The following is a 14,591-nucleotide window of genomic DNA, read 5'->3' on the forward strand; positions in this document are numbered from 1 at the left end:
GCGCGACCTGGGCAGCGACACGGAGCACAGGGTGAATATAACATTATTGTCTTGGAAAATCGCGGAGAAATGGTTCACCCAGTCCTCGCTGCCCACATTAGAGGAAAGATGAGGGATTTTGTCATCTTGGAGGAAAGGGGAGTTAACAGTGGACCAAAACAGGCGACTATCAGCAGTTTCTGCTGCCTGGGTAAGGTGATCCCATGCTTCCTGCTGTAATTCCTTCTTTCTTTCAGATAGCGCCTTTTTATAATCAAATCTTAAAAGTTTGATTCTGTCCTTATCCCTTGGGGTAACGGCCAGAGCTTGTTTAAGTTGTGAGAGCAGGGACGTACAGGCATGGTCAAACCATCCAATCCCTTTCCCTCCTCTGCCTACTTTTTTCCCCGAAAAGATACTATTAATGATAGTATTGATGTTAAGAAAATGAGTCATAACCTGTGCAGACGGGCATCCTAGACATAAAATAATGTCAATGTCCATCATGCATTTATTTATGATTAAGGGTTCCACTATGGCCGAATTTTCCCCTTTCCATCTCAGCCTAACCCCATTAGGCCTAAGTGGCTCTATATTTGCCAATACTCTAGTGGGCGGTTCAGTTCTAACCATCCATGTAGTTATTTGCAAGCTAACACAGTTATGGTCGCTCAAGGAGGATGTGTCCCTTACTTTAATTATGCAGTGGGGTACCAAGCTGGATGAGACCATGATATGGTCGATAATGGATCCCACATTCCTTCCAGTAAAGGTGGGAATTGGACACTCACTTCCCTCCTGTTCAGTACTCAATAGCTCTAAATCATACAAAACCATAGTGCTATTGATTAACTCTCCATAAGCATTATGTGGAAAGTGGGACATACTCTCCCCGCTGTTAGTTAGGATCCCACAAACCCTGGAGGAGGATAGACTACAGACTTGTAAATTAAAATCCCCCGCCCAAACGAAAATAAAAGTGCATGTTGCTTTGCTTACCAGCTTCATTAGGGCACAGGATAACTCATCTATCACTTTGTGCCGAGAATTAGTAAAAATGTTGTTGTAAAAATTAATTAAAAGCACGTCGGTGCCATCCAGTAAACGTACCCTCAGGATTTGTGAATGTGGTTCAATTAACAAATGTTTAAGATGCAGCGCAGTGTGTAGATTACTCATAGTGCAGTAAGATGCCGCGCAGTGTGTAGAGTCCTCACGGTGCAGTAAGATGCAGCGCAGTGTGTAGATTCCTCACAGTGCAGTAAGATGCAGTGCAGTGTGTAGATTCCTCACGGTGCAGTAAGATGCAGCGCAGTGTGTAGATTCCTCACAGTGCTGTAAGATGCAGTGCAGTGTGTAAATTTCTCATGGTGCAGTAAGATGCAGCGCAGTGTGTAGATTCCTCACAGTGCAGTAAGATGCAGCGCAGTGTGTAGATTCCTCATGGTGCAGTAAGATGCAGCGCAGTGTGTAGATTTCTCGTGGTGCAGTAAGATGCAGCGCAGTGTGTAAATTTCTCATGGTGCAGTAAGATGCAGCGCAGTGTGTAGATTCCTCATGGTGCAGTAAGATGCAGAGCAGAGTGTAGATTTCTCATGGTGCAGTAAGATGCAGTGCAGTGTGTAGATTCCTCACAGTGCAGTAAGATGCAGCGCAGTGTGTAGATTCCTCATGGTGCAGTAAGATGCAGCGCAGTGTGTAGATTTCTCGTGGTGCAGTAAGATGCAGCGCAGTGTGTAGATTCCTCATGGTGCAGTAAGATGCAGAGCAGAGTGTAGATTTCTCATGGTGCAGTAAGATGCAGCGCAGTGTGTAGATTCCTCATGGTGCAGTAAGATGCAGAGCAGAGTGTAGATTTCTCATGGTGCAGTAAGATGCAGCGCAGTGTGTAGATTTCTCATGGTGCAGTAAGATGCAGCGCAGTGTGTAGATTCCTCATGGTGCAGTAAGATGCAGCGCAGTGTGTAGATTTCTCATGGTGCAGTAAGATGCAGCGCAGTGTGTAGATTCCTCACAGTGCAGTAAGATGCAGCGCAGTGTGTAGATTCCTCACAGTGCAGTAAGATGCAGCGTAGTGTGTAGATTCCTCACAGTGCAGTAAGATGCAGCGCAGTGTGTAGAGTCCTCAAAGTGCAGTAAGATGCAGCGCAGTGCGTAGATTCCTCACAGTGCAGTAAGATGCAGCGCAGTGTGTAGATTCCTCATGGTGCAGTAAGATGCAGCGCAGTGTGTAGATTCCGCATGGTGCAGTAAGATGCAGCGCAGTGTGTAGAGTTCTCATGGTGCAGTAAGATGCAGCGCAGTGTGTAGATTCCTCATGGTGCAGTAAGATGCAGCGCAGTGTGTAGATTCCTCATGGTGCAGTAAGATGCAGTGCAGTGTGTAGATTTCTCATGGTGCAGTAAGATGCAGCGCAGTGTGTAGATTCCTCATGGTGCAGTAAGATGCAGCGCAGTGTGTAGATTCCTCATGGTGCAGTAAGATGCAGCGCAGTGTGTAGATTTCTCATGGTGCAGTAAGATGCAGCGCAGTGTGTAGATTTCTCATGGTGCAGTAAGATGCAGCGCAGTGTGTAGATTCCTCATGGTGCAGTAAGATGCAGCGCAGTGTGTAGATTTCTCATGGTGCAGTAAGATGCAGCGCAGTGTGTAGATTCCTCACAGTGCAGTAAGATGCAGCGCAGTGTTTAGATTCCTCACAGTGCAGTAAGATGCAGCGCAGAGTGTAGATTCCTCATGGTGCAGTAAGATGCAGAGCAGAGTGTAGATTTCTCATGGTGCAGTAAGATGCAGCGCAGTGTGTAGATTCCTCACAGTGCAGTAAGATGCAGCGCAGTGTGTAGATTCCTCACAGTGCAGTAAGATGCAGCGCAGAGTGTAGATTCCTCATGGTGCAGTAAGATGCAGCGCAGTGTGTAGATTTCTCATGGTGCAGTAAGATGCAGCGCAGTGTGTAGATTCCTCACAGTGCAGTAAGATGCAGCGCAGTGTGTAGATTCCTCACAGTGCAGTAAGATGCAGCGCAGAGTGTAGATTCTATGTCAGGACGGAGGCGAGGATTATGCAGTCCTTTCTTCTCTTTATTAAAATAGCAAATTTAAAGTGGACCAATAAGAAACTTTATAGAAACTTCAACTCCCATGAGCACATGGGCCACAGTGTCCATAACAACTGCCATCCAATCACGGGGCTGTCCACTGTATAACCGGTCCTGACGTCCCTTCCTCTTCCTCTTTCTTCTCTGCTCGTCAGATAAGTCATTTCATATCTTTTTCTGACGTATTGTGCTGTTTTCTGGTTGAGTTTATCCTGTGCAGTATTCTGCTTCTGTGGTTGCCATATTGCTCTAAATTGTTATTGCTGCGTGTCAGTGTTTCGTGGCAGCGTGATGAGTGACAGGCGCTGCTTGCGCCGTCTCTGCCGCTTAAGCGCGGAGCGCGCTTCAGCGCTTCCCTGACTCTGTGGGGCGCCCGCCTCGGGTGAACGGCTGCGCTCGCGGTCTTTCGCTCGGTTCACGGGCGCGCTGAGGCAGGAGTGCTCTCCCCCTCACCAACCCTCGCCAGACACCGGCTTCGGCTTCGGTGCGTTTAACGCGCGCTTCGGCGCAACGCCACCTAGTGGCCACTCAGTGGTACCGCACCCGTTTTGACGGTTTTCCAGGCAGACCACGTCCTGAGCACCGGCGAGGGGGCTACCTCAGTAAAGTTAAGAGGTGTTAAAGTGTTAGGTGCTCACACCCTCCATTATGCAGTCTAGTGAGCAGTTAAATACCTCCACTCAGGAGGCGGAGGAGCTTGGTGTCTCCCAGCCCTTGCCGCCTGCGGTTGGTCGCGCGCTTTCGCAGGCGCTGGACTCTGTCCTGGCGCCGCTGAGGGAGAGAGTGGACGCACTCGCCCAGAGTATCCCCGGGTGTTCGGGGGCTCAGCGCCTGTCGACCGTGGCCCCAAAGGAGGGCAGGGTGGGGGCAAAGTCTCTGGTAAATGTCACACGGGGCACCTGGAAGAGTTTGATCGTCTCAGAGACTCTTTCCATAAGAGTGCGCGGACGTTAAAGAATATACCCTGCCGGGAGGGATTTTACCCCGGAGAGGATGGCGACGAGGTCGCCCCAGACACGGACCAGGAGGATGGTTTCCCCGTGGAGGGAGAGGGTGTTTCTGATGACGACGCCTCCTCGGGGGATGAGGATGATTACTCGGGTCGTCCTTGGCGCCCGGCGTCTCATTCCTCAGAATCCCAGGAGGGTGACGATAAATACTCGGACATGTTTGATCCAACTAGGATTTACCATCCTAGATCATAGGAGTGGATACCTGATCCTAAGGTGGCGAAATATGTTGCAAGCAAAGTTCGCCAACCCCTTGAGAGGGAAGTTAGAACCCGCATGCGGGGAGAGTGCCCTCGGCCGAAATTAGAAGGCAGGGTGGCGGTCACCCCGGATATTGACGAAAAGCTCTGCGCATTTTTTGCCAAATTCATGCGAGACCCCAAGAAGGGTATAGACCGCTCCTGGCGCAACTGCCAGGATAAGCTCCTGGACGCAGTGGGACCTGTAACTCAAATCATCCAGCTGGCCGAGAGGGCTAAGGAGTCGGGGACTGCGATGTCCACGGAGATCGTGGCAGGTTGGGCCCAGCGAGCCCTATGCTTTTTGGGCAACGCGAATTGTGCACTGGCGGCGGAGCGGAGGAGGTCTCTCCTCATTAAAATTGACCTAAGCTAGGTGACCTGGCCACCTCAGAAGCGGGACCCATTGCACAGGGCAAACTATTTGGCGAACCATTTATCAAAGAATTGAACAAGTTCGTCACTACTTTTTCTGCCTTAGATAGGGCACAAACGTCGATCAAAAAGATTTTTCCCGGACGAGTTTTTGGAGGGGCCGGAAGAGGTAGGGGTCGCTCCTCCGGCCACCAATCTCAACAAGGCCTCAACAATTAAAACCAACAGCGTCGTAACAATGGATGGACCGACGGCCGTCAGGGAAACTTCTACCCCAGTCGAGGCGCCGGCAAAGGGCGCGGCAGAGGCTACCATGGCGGAGCCAATGCACCTGGAGGTCCATCCGGTGAGTGTTACCCTTTTTTCCCCGTCCGTTTTGGGGGGGAGGTTACGGGACCACTTTTACACCTGGTGCAAGATCACTTCAGACCCTTGGGTTCTCCAAACGGTGCGAGGTTTCCAGATAGAATTCTACGGAACTCCCCGTCAGAGGGTTCGCCCTTGCCCCCTCGTCTTCTCTTCGGAAGACACGGTCCTGATCGACAACGAAGTAGCAGATCTCCTCAGGAAAGGGGCGATCTGCATGTCTCAGCTACACCCTGCGGGCTTTTTAAGCAACATCTTCCTAGTCCAAAAGAAGGACATAGGTTTTCGCCCGGTGATAAACCTGCAGGAATTCAACGAGTGGCTGGTGTACCGCCACTTCAAGATGGAGGGGATCCATCTGCTTCGCGATCTTCTCCTCCAGGGGGACTGGATGGTGCGTCTGGACTTGAAGGACGCCTACCTAACGGTTCCGATCTTCCAACCACACCGAAGATTCCACCAGTTTCTTTGGAACGACACGATCTTCGAGTTTCAAGCCCTGCCCTTCGGACTGTCGTCAGCCCCATGGTGCTTTACGAAACTCCTTCGACCGGTGGTGGAGACCCTTCGCGAGAGGGGCATTCGATTGATCATTTATCTCGACGATATATTGATTTTGAATCAGTCGCCAGAGCGTCTCCAGCTAGATTTGAACATGACTATTGCATTACTCCAGGACTTGGGCTTTGTGATAAACGTCCAGAAGTCCGAACTCCGACCGTCGACTCGGATTACGTTTCTAGGATTCCAGATAGACTCGATATCGGCCTCCCTCAGCCTTCCCCCTCAGAAAGTAACCAAAATCCGCAAAGAGCTCTCCCACGTCCTCCGGAAGGACAGAATTTCTCTACGCCAGTTGGCTCGAATCGTCGGTCTCCTCTCCTCCTCGATCCAAGCGATCTTCCCGGGCCCTCTTCACTACAGGGCCCTGCAGCGATTGAAGGCGCTGCACCTCAGGAGGGGACTCACGTACTCCGAACTCATCTCCCTCACAGAGGAAACGAGAACGGAATTGCGATGGTGGATAGAGCACATGAGTGCGTGGAACGGCAGAGCGATTTTCGGTTCCAGCCCGGATCTGGTCATCGAGTCGGATGCCAGCAGATCAGGCTGGGGTGCTCGCTGCGGCGACATCACGATGGGAGGTCGGTGGTCGGAGGAGGAGCTTCACCTCCACATCAATTGTCTGGAACTCCTGGCGGGTTCCTTCGCGGTGAAATCTCTTACACGGAACCAGGTATCGTGCTGCATTCTGCTACGCATGGACAATGTGTTAGCAGTACAGTATATCAATCGCCTGGGCGGCCCACGATCTCGGGCCTTGGCGAACCTGGCGAAGGATTTTTGGTATTATTGTCTGGAGAAACAGATCTCGGTGACGGCAGAGTATTTGCCGGGCAAGCAGAACTCCATTGCGGACTGGCAATCCAGGTACTTCCAGGATTTCAGCGACTGGCGACTGGAACGATCAGTCTTCTTGGCTTTGATGGCCAGGTGGGGTCCATGTTCGATGGACCTGTTTGCATCCCGGCTCAATCGACAACTCCCGAAATTTGTGAGCTGGAGACCGGATCCGGAAACGTCGGCAGTCGACACGTTCTTGCAGGATTGGGCTCAGGAACAAATGTATGCATTTCCCCCCTTTCTCATGATTCCACGAGTGGCGGCTCAGGTTCGCCGTCAGCAAGCTTCCATGATCCTGGTGACGCCCTTCTGGAGGGCTCAGGCATGGTTCCCCTCTCTGTTGGAACTGTCATGGGATTGTCCCATTCTACTGCCCTTGTTCCCGTCGTTGCTCTCGGGCCCTCAGGGGGAACCTCATCCTCTGGTGACCCAGGGGGCCTTGCGACTCATGGCATGGAAGATTTCAGGGGACATTGGCAGGACGGACGCCTTTCGGCAGACGCTGAGGACCTCATCCGTAGAGCCTGGGCTCCTGGGACGGTCAAGAGGTACCGCTCGGCTTGGCAACGGTGGCGTCGTTGGTGTTTGGGAAGACACACCGATCCCGTGGCGGCGGATGTTAGCCACATCTTGAATTTTCTAGCTGAATTAGCCCAATCAGGACTGGCCTATCGGTCTATCAATTCTTTCCGATCAGCCATTTTGGCTGGGCATGCCCATATCGATGGGAGACCGGCAGGAGAGCACCCGTGGGTTTGTAAGTTGATGAAGGGTGCTAGACTGTCTAGACCCCCGGAGCCCAGATATGACTCCCTCTGGGACGTCAATATCGTTCTCCGTTTCCTCTGTTCTTGGAGGGACAATCAATATCTCTCCAGAAAGGAGTTATCTGCCAAGTTGGCAATTTTGCTCTGTTTGGTCTCGTGCAAGCGTGTCTCATATGTCAGAGCCTTGGACATTACTGCACGGGCGTTCACCCCGGACGGAGTCACCTTTACGGTGGCTAGAAGAACCAAGACTAATATCAGGTCAGTATCTTACCCTATTTTTCCGGATCAACCCAAACTGTGTGGGACGGTGCCTCAAGGCATATGAGGACTTGACGTCGGAATACCGTCTCCCGGGAGAACGTCAACTCCTCATTGCTTTGCAAAAGCCCTTCAAGGCGGTTTCCTCTCCTACCATCGCCAGGTGGGTCCGTTGGATCATGACCGAGGCAGGGGTGGACGTGTCCAGATTCGGAGCTCACTCCACGAGAGGAGCAATGGCTTCTAAGGCTATTCAGGTCGGCGGCCGCTTAGAGGATATTATGGCCGCAGCGGACTGGTCTTCCGAATCCATATTCAAGAAATTTTACTTCAAACCCATTTTTGGTGCAGCAGAATTGGTGGTGGACAGGCTTTAAACCTGCATAATCCTCGCCTCCGTCCTGACATAGAATGAAAAATTTCCTAGCTATCGTAACGGAAAGTTTCAATTCTATTAAGGACAAGGAGGCGAGGATTATCCCTCCCGAGACTTGATGGTCTCACCCCACCCAGAGTCTCCGTAATCTAAGTAAGTAACCTTTCGAATGGGTTTGAGGATGTTAATGCAAATGTATTTGTTTCATGTTGATTGTGAGACTACTGGAGTTTTCATTATCAGGATTGTTGGCATATGTGATTATTCTATGCTTGTTTATGACACTTTTCAAAGGTTACCTGGTTATGCTGCTCTGTATGTCGCATTCTTTACTTCCGTATACGGAAAGGAATCAAGATAACGGTTTGTCTTATATTGGTTTAGGACAAGATCAGAAGGAATGATGTACGCCCTGGGAATCTTTCCTCGCAGAGAAGAAGAGGAAGAGGAAGGGACGTCAGGACCGGTTATACAGTGGACAGCCCCGTGATTGGATGGCAGTTGTTATGGACACTGTGGCCCATGTGCTCATGGGAGTTGAAGTTTCTATAAAGTTTCTTATTGGTCCACTTTAAATTTGCTATTTTAATAAAGAGAAGAAAGGACTGCATAATCCTCGCCTCCTTGTCCTTAATAGAATTGAAACTTTCCGTTACGACAGCAAGGACATTTTTCATTCCTCATGGTGCAGTAAGATGCAGTGCACAGATTCCCTCCAGGATTATTTAGTCTATTTCTACAAACACAGCAGAAGGTGCGGACAATCTCCTACCTGAGCAGAGACCTGTGCAGACGTGACCAGGCTCTCTCCTCCTCCTGGGGGGATAGAGGGAGGGCAGATCTGGGGTGCGAGGGGGGGCAGGGGCAGATCTGGGGTCTGCGAGGGTCTGAAGATGAAGGTCGCTGCACAGACAGACAGGGCTCCTTCCTCCTCGGCTGCCCGCTGAACACACAAATGGAGAGACAGGAAGTGGTGTCACCACTGCTGCTGGTGCTGCCTCTGCCGCCGCTGACCCGGAAGAGGAAACCCTTCTCCTTTTCATCCCATGGGCAGCTCAGTGGATTCATCAGCAGGCGAGGAGCGCCCTCTGGTGGCCGCTGACGGAACCGCCGCCTCCAGGTCCAGCAGGGAAACAAGCAGTGGTGCCTGCAGACACAGACATGGGTGTTATGGGAAACAAGCACTGGCTCCTGCAAAGACACAGATGTGGGTGTTATGGGAAAGAAGCATTGGCGCCTGCAAACACACAGACGTGGGTGTTATGGGAAACAAGCATTGGCGCCTGTAAAGACACAGACGTGGGTGTTATGGGAATCAAGCATTGGCGCCTGTAAAGAAACAGACGTGGGTGTTATGGGAAACAAGCATTGGCTCCTGTAAAGACACAGACATGGGTGTTATGATAAACAAGCATTGGCTCCTGTAAATACACAGACATGGGTGTTATGGGAAACAAGCATTGGCTCCTGTAAAATCACAGACGTGGGTGTTATGGGAAACAAGCATTGGCTCCTGTAAAGACACAGACATGGGTGTTATGGAAACAAGCATTGGCTCCTGTAATGACACAGACATGGGTGTTATGGGAAACAAGCAATGGCCCCTGTAAAGACACAGACATGGGTGTTATGGGAAACACGCATTGGCGTCTGCAAAGACACAGACATGGGTGTTATGGGAAACAAGCATTGGCTCCTGTAATGACACAGACATGGGTGTTATGGGAAACAAGCATTGCCGCCTGCAAAAGACACGGACATGGGTGTTATGGGAAACACGCATTGGCGCCTGTAAAGACACAGACATGGGTGTTATGGGAAACAAGCAGTGGCTCCTGTAAACACACAGACATGGGTGTTATGGGAAACAAGCATTGGCGCCTGCAAAGACACAGACATGGGTGTTATGGGAAACAAGCATTGGCTCCTGCAAAGACACAGACATGGGTGTTATGGGAAACAAGCATTGGCGCCTGTAAAGACCCAGACATGGGTGTTATGGGAAACAAGCATTGGCTCCTGTAAAGACACGGGCGTGGGTGTTATGGGAAAGAAGCATTCGCTCCTGTAAAGACACAGACATGGGTGTTATGGGAAACAAGCATTGGCTCCTGTAATGACACAGACATGGGTGTTATGGGAAACAAGCATTGGCGCCTGTAAAGACCCAGACATGGGTGTTATGGGAAACAAGCATTGGCTCCTGTAAACACACAGGCACGGGTGTTATGGGAAACAAGCATTGGCGCCTGTAAACAAGCATTGGCTCCTGTAAACACACAGACATGGGTGTTATGGGAAACAAGCAGTGGCTCCTGCAAAGACCCTGACATGGGTGTTTAAGACACTCGCAGTCCAAGGACAGGCCTCACCCTTGCATGGTGTGCTCTTGAGGAGACTCAGATTCAGCCCCTCATGCCTACTCTGCTCCCTGCCTCAGTGAAATACCAGCAATGTGTTAAGTTTTTTTAACTTCTGCAAAGGAACAGGCATGATATTCAGGAGTGATTTGTAATGAGGACTTGTATTTCATTCAATGTGTGCAATGTAGACACAGCTGCTGCAATGAGGCTGAGTAGCGTTTCGAATGTTCCTGGTCCTAGGGGTGATTCTTTATATTCGACAGGGCCGTGAATCCCCAAACCATAGCTGCCAAGGTTTCAGATTGCTATGTGTGACATTTTCATAATTTCAGTGAAAGTATTAGGGACCATTTCTCCCTTTTCCGTCTTCATACTGCTTTTCAAAAAAGGTTTTTGTTTTGGCGTTTATAAAAACAGAAGAGTTCAGGTCTTACAAGCAATATTCTGCTTAGGCCGCATGTGGAGAGCAGGGCACATGCACACTCCAGTACGGATGACAGCGCTAGGTCAGGTGTAACATGAAAACAAAGTACAGAACTCCCATGATCGCTTTAAGGTGACCTCGAGACGCCACAATGTACTAAAGAAACAGCCCATGGAAAATAAAATGCAATAGTTTAGACAAAAACGCAGTCATGTAGCTAAGAACCGGAGTATGTGCAAAACAAGAGGGTTCGGTATTAAATACACTCGTATCACTGCTAAACAATTCCCAAGCAAGCTTCTGCAACAGGTTATGAAATAATTGCATAACATTATAATGTGAATGCAGAGCCCGCACACTGCCCAGGTGAACAGAAGGGCCCTGCACACATTTGTTTTCAGAAGTTGCTGTCACGGAGAGCTACAACATAGATACTGAGCACGTGAGCTGCGCTGAATTAAGTTCGCTAGAAGAAACCAAGAGAACCTGTTTACTAAATAGATTCATCCAGTCTAAAAACAAAGCTACATTGGCACAACTAAGCAGAATAGCTTAGACAATTGTGACAAATGAGGCCTCTGTCTTTACAACAATGGAATAAGACACCTACAATGTATTTGCATGTCTTGTAAAAAAAAAAAGCGCATGTCAGAACTCAAAAGCTAAACTTGGCTTACCGGTTCTTGCACAGGAACAGAGATGCTACTACCCCAATCCCTCTCAGCAATGCTAGGAGGTCATTACTCAGAACCTTCCATCATTACCTCGGGGGACGGGGGAATTGGATAAAATAACAAACAGAGAAGAGAAGAGACTGGTCCTGCTTTGGGTCCTTCAAACAGCTACCTTCAGTTACTGTCCTTTTCAATGGAACCTAAAAACAATAACACATTATTACAATCCTAGCCTCCTAAGAGCTATATGGGTCTACTCTGTTATCTTCTCTCACCCACCCTTATGCTCCAGGACCATAGCTCCTCTTCTGAATAATTGTAGTAGTTCTATTCTCCTCTAGTCAGTTGTCACTAGTGTGAAAGGAAGAACAGCCATATTAATATCCTTCTCTAAAGGGGGGGCTAGACTAATATTATTGTTTTTTAATGGTAAGTGCACTTACTTCACTAATTAGCGGAGTTTTCTCTAATTGGGGTTCTGTAATTCCTTATATTCAATGCTGCTCTTCTTAAGTGATTTAACCTTTGTATTTAGATTGTCTTTTACAGGTTGAAAGTGGTATCAACTATTCCGCTGCTCCTGGTGCGTATTTACATATTTACAAGCCTAAGTATTCTCCCTCATGGCTGTACAACTGTTGGTGCATAACCTCTTATCTCAATCTTTTCTTTTACAGGTATGCCGAGGCTCTGCATATTCCTCCACTCAGGTAAGTAACTTTTTACAATAACTTTAGCTGAAAAGTCTATTTATATTCCATTAGCTTCTCTCTTCCAGCGTCGGCGTTCAAGGGACTAAACTCCGTTCTCTCCTCTTTTCAGGATGTGTCACGGAGCTCCTTTCCTCTGAAGTCTTCGTGGACGCGTTGCTCCTCACTCCGGGTCACCTCTCATTTGGCAACATGATACCTTTCTCCTCAGAAGCCTCACAAGACGTGACCGAGTTCAACTTGCTTGGCAGCTCGCGCTTGACTTAATGTGCCGAGTGCCTCACAAACTGCCAGTTTAAGATGAAACTGAAATTCCGCTTCTCTAGTGCAAGTTCTACTTCAAAAACTATGACGATATTTCAGGACGAACTTCTCCGGTCAGAATCCTCAGTGAAGTGCGTATTCCTTGATGCGCTCGCGCTGCTCATAAAGTTCACTGCAGCTGTGGCCTGAAAGACTAGAGCGCCTACTCGCCATCTACTATGGCAACAACGGCGGCCATCTTATTTCTTCAGGATCGCACCTTCCTTGCCCAAGTGTCTCTAGCAGCCTCTTGTCCAGTTCGTATCGTTTTGGGGGTGCAAAGGATGGAATCCAGGGTTTGAGTCCTGACAGTACCCCCCAACAAGGCAGGTCCTCTCTTTCTTGGTTTGGTGGGATATCGTTGATGAAATTACCTAATTAACCTAGGTGCATGAACATCCTCCTCCAGTTCCCAAGATCGCTCCTCTGGGCCATAACCTTTCCAGTCTACTAAATAGTACAACTTCCCTCTAGATCTTTTGGAGTCCAAAATTTCTCTCACTTCGTACTCTATACCTGTCTCTAACTGAATGGGCTTTGGGGGTGATTGGGTTCTCAGGTTCGTAGAAGCCTTCTTTAACAAGGATACATGAAAAACTGGGTGTATCGTGAGCTTGGGGGGCAGTTTTAGTCGATAGGTAACCTGATTGATTTTTTCTTCGACAGGATAAGGGCCAATAAATCGAGGTTGAAACTTTCGGTTTCCCTTTAACCTCAAATTTCTTGTGCTCAACCAGACTTGGTCCCCATTAGCCAAGGAAGGCCCCTCACGTCTCTTTCGATCAGCATATTCCTTATACTTTTCTTTTGCTACTCTTAGATTGTCTGCAGCTCTTTGCTGAATCTGGTGCAGGTGCGAAATGACTTCCTTAACTGCTGGAACTGCTGTTTCAATTTGTCGAATAGTTGCATTTGGGTGCCTGCCATAGTTTAGGAAAAAGGGGGAATACCCTGTCGAACTGTTCTTTGCATTATTGTGGGCAAATTCCGCTGTCCACAAATAGTCCGACCAATTCCCTTCCTCTTTTTAAAGGAACAGCCGCAAATATTGTTCCAGTTCTTGGTTCACCCTCTCAGTTTGCCCATCTGTCTCAGGATGATAACTAGTGGAGGATCTAACTTCGGTTCCCAACCCTTCCATAAATGCCCTCCAGAAGTGGGACACAAATTGGGAACCCCTGTCAGAAATGATAATTTTAGGAATTCCATGTATCTTGACAATCTGGGAACTGAAATGGGCAGCTGTTTGGCTGAAGGAACCCCTTTTAAGCCTGTAAAGTGGGCCATTTTTGAAAAGGCATCCACCACCACCAGGATGGTATCGAACCCCTGACTAGTAGGTAAATCTGTAATGAGGTCTAATGTAACGGTGTGCCAAGGATGAGGAGGCGTGGGTAGAGGTTGCAATAACCCCTTTTTAGCCTGCCGTTCTGACTTTCCCTGCGCGCAAATCTCACATGACTTAACATACTTCTCAATATCTGACGTCATCTTGGGCCACCAGTAATGTCTCTTAATTAACTCCTCTGTCTTGGCTTCTCCTTTGGGACCAGCTAATTTGTCATCATGGCATTCATGCATTACTTGTTGCTGTAGCTCTGCTGTCGGAAGATACAAGGCATCTTGATGATAAGGCATTTGTTGAATGATCTTTCTGTTGACATCTTCCTTAGCCCAATCCTGCATGGTCTCTGGACTCATGACGTCGGCAATCGACTCTCTTAGACTAATGGAGGTGATGGCTCCTATGATCTTGTCACTGGGAATGATGGGCTGAACGTCTGTAACAGTCTTCTGAGACTCTGTACCAATCCTAGATAATGCATCCGCTTTTCCATTTTGAGCTCCTTGACGAAACGTGATCACGAAATCATAGTCTGCAAAATACAAGGACCATCTCAATAGCCTAGGTGTAAAAGTTCTGGCTGTTTTCAGGAATTTTAAATTGCGATGATCTGTAAACATCGTCACTTGATGCCGGGCTCCCATCAAGTAATGTCGCCATTCCTAAAAGGCGTCTTTTATGGCCAGTACTTGACGAAACGTGATCACGAAATCATAGTCTGCAAAATACAAGGACCATCTCAATAGCCTAGGTGTAAAAGTTCTGGCTGTTTTCAGGAATTTTAAATTGCGATGATCTGTAAACATCGTCACTTGATGCCGGGCTCCCATCAAGTAATGTCGCCATTCCTAAAAGGCGTCTTTTATGGCCAGTAGCTCCTTCTCTGTAATAGTATAATT

At 48.7% G+C, this 14,591-nt stretch overlaps 1 pseudogene; it reads left to right on the forward strand.

Moving 5' to 3' along the window:
• The first annotated feature begins 3,723 nt into the window (after positions 1-3,723).
• LOC144805209 (uncharacterized) lies at positions 3,724-12,311 on the forward strand (annotated as a pseudogene).
• The last annotated feature ends 2,280 nt before the right edge of the window (positions 12,312-14,591 follow it).

The sequence above is a fragment of the Lissotriton helveticus genome, chromosome 1_2 (genome assembly GCF_964261635.1).
Source record: "Lissotriton helveticus chromosome 1_2, aLisHel1.1, whole genome shotgun sequence".
In the NCBI taxonomy this organism is placed as follows: Eukaryota; Metazoa; Chordata; class Amphibia; order Caudata; family Salamandridae; genus Lissotriton; species Lissotriton helveticus.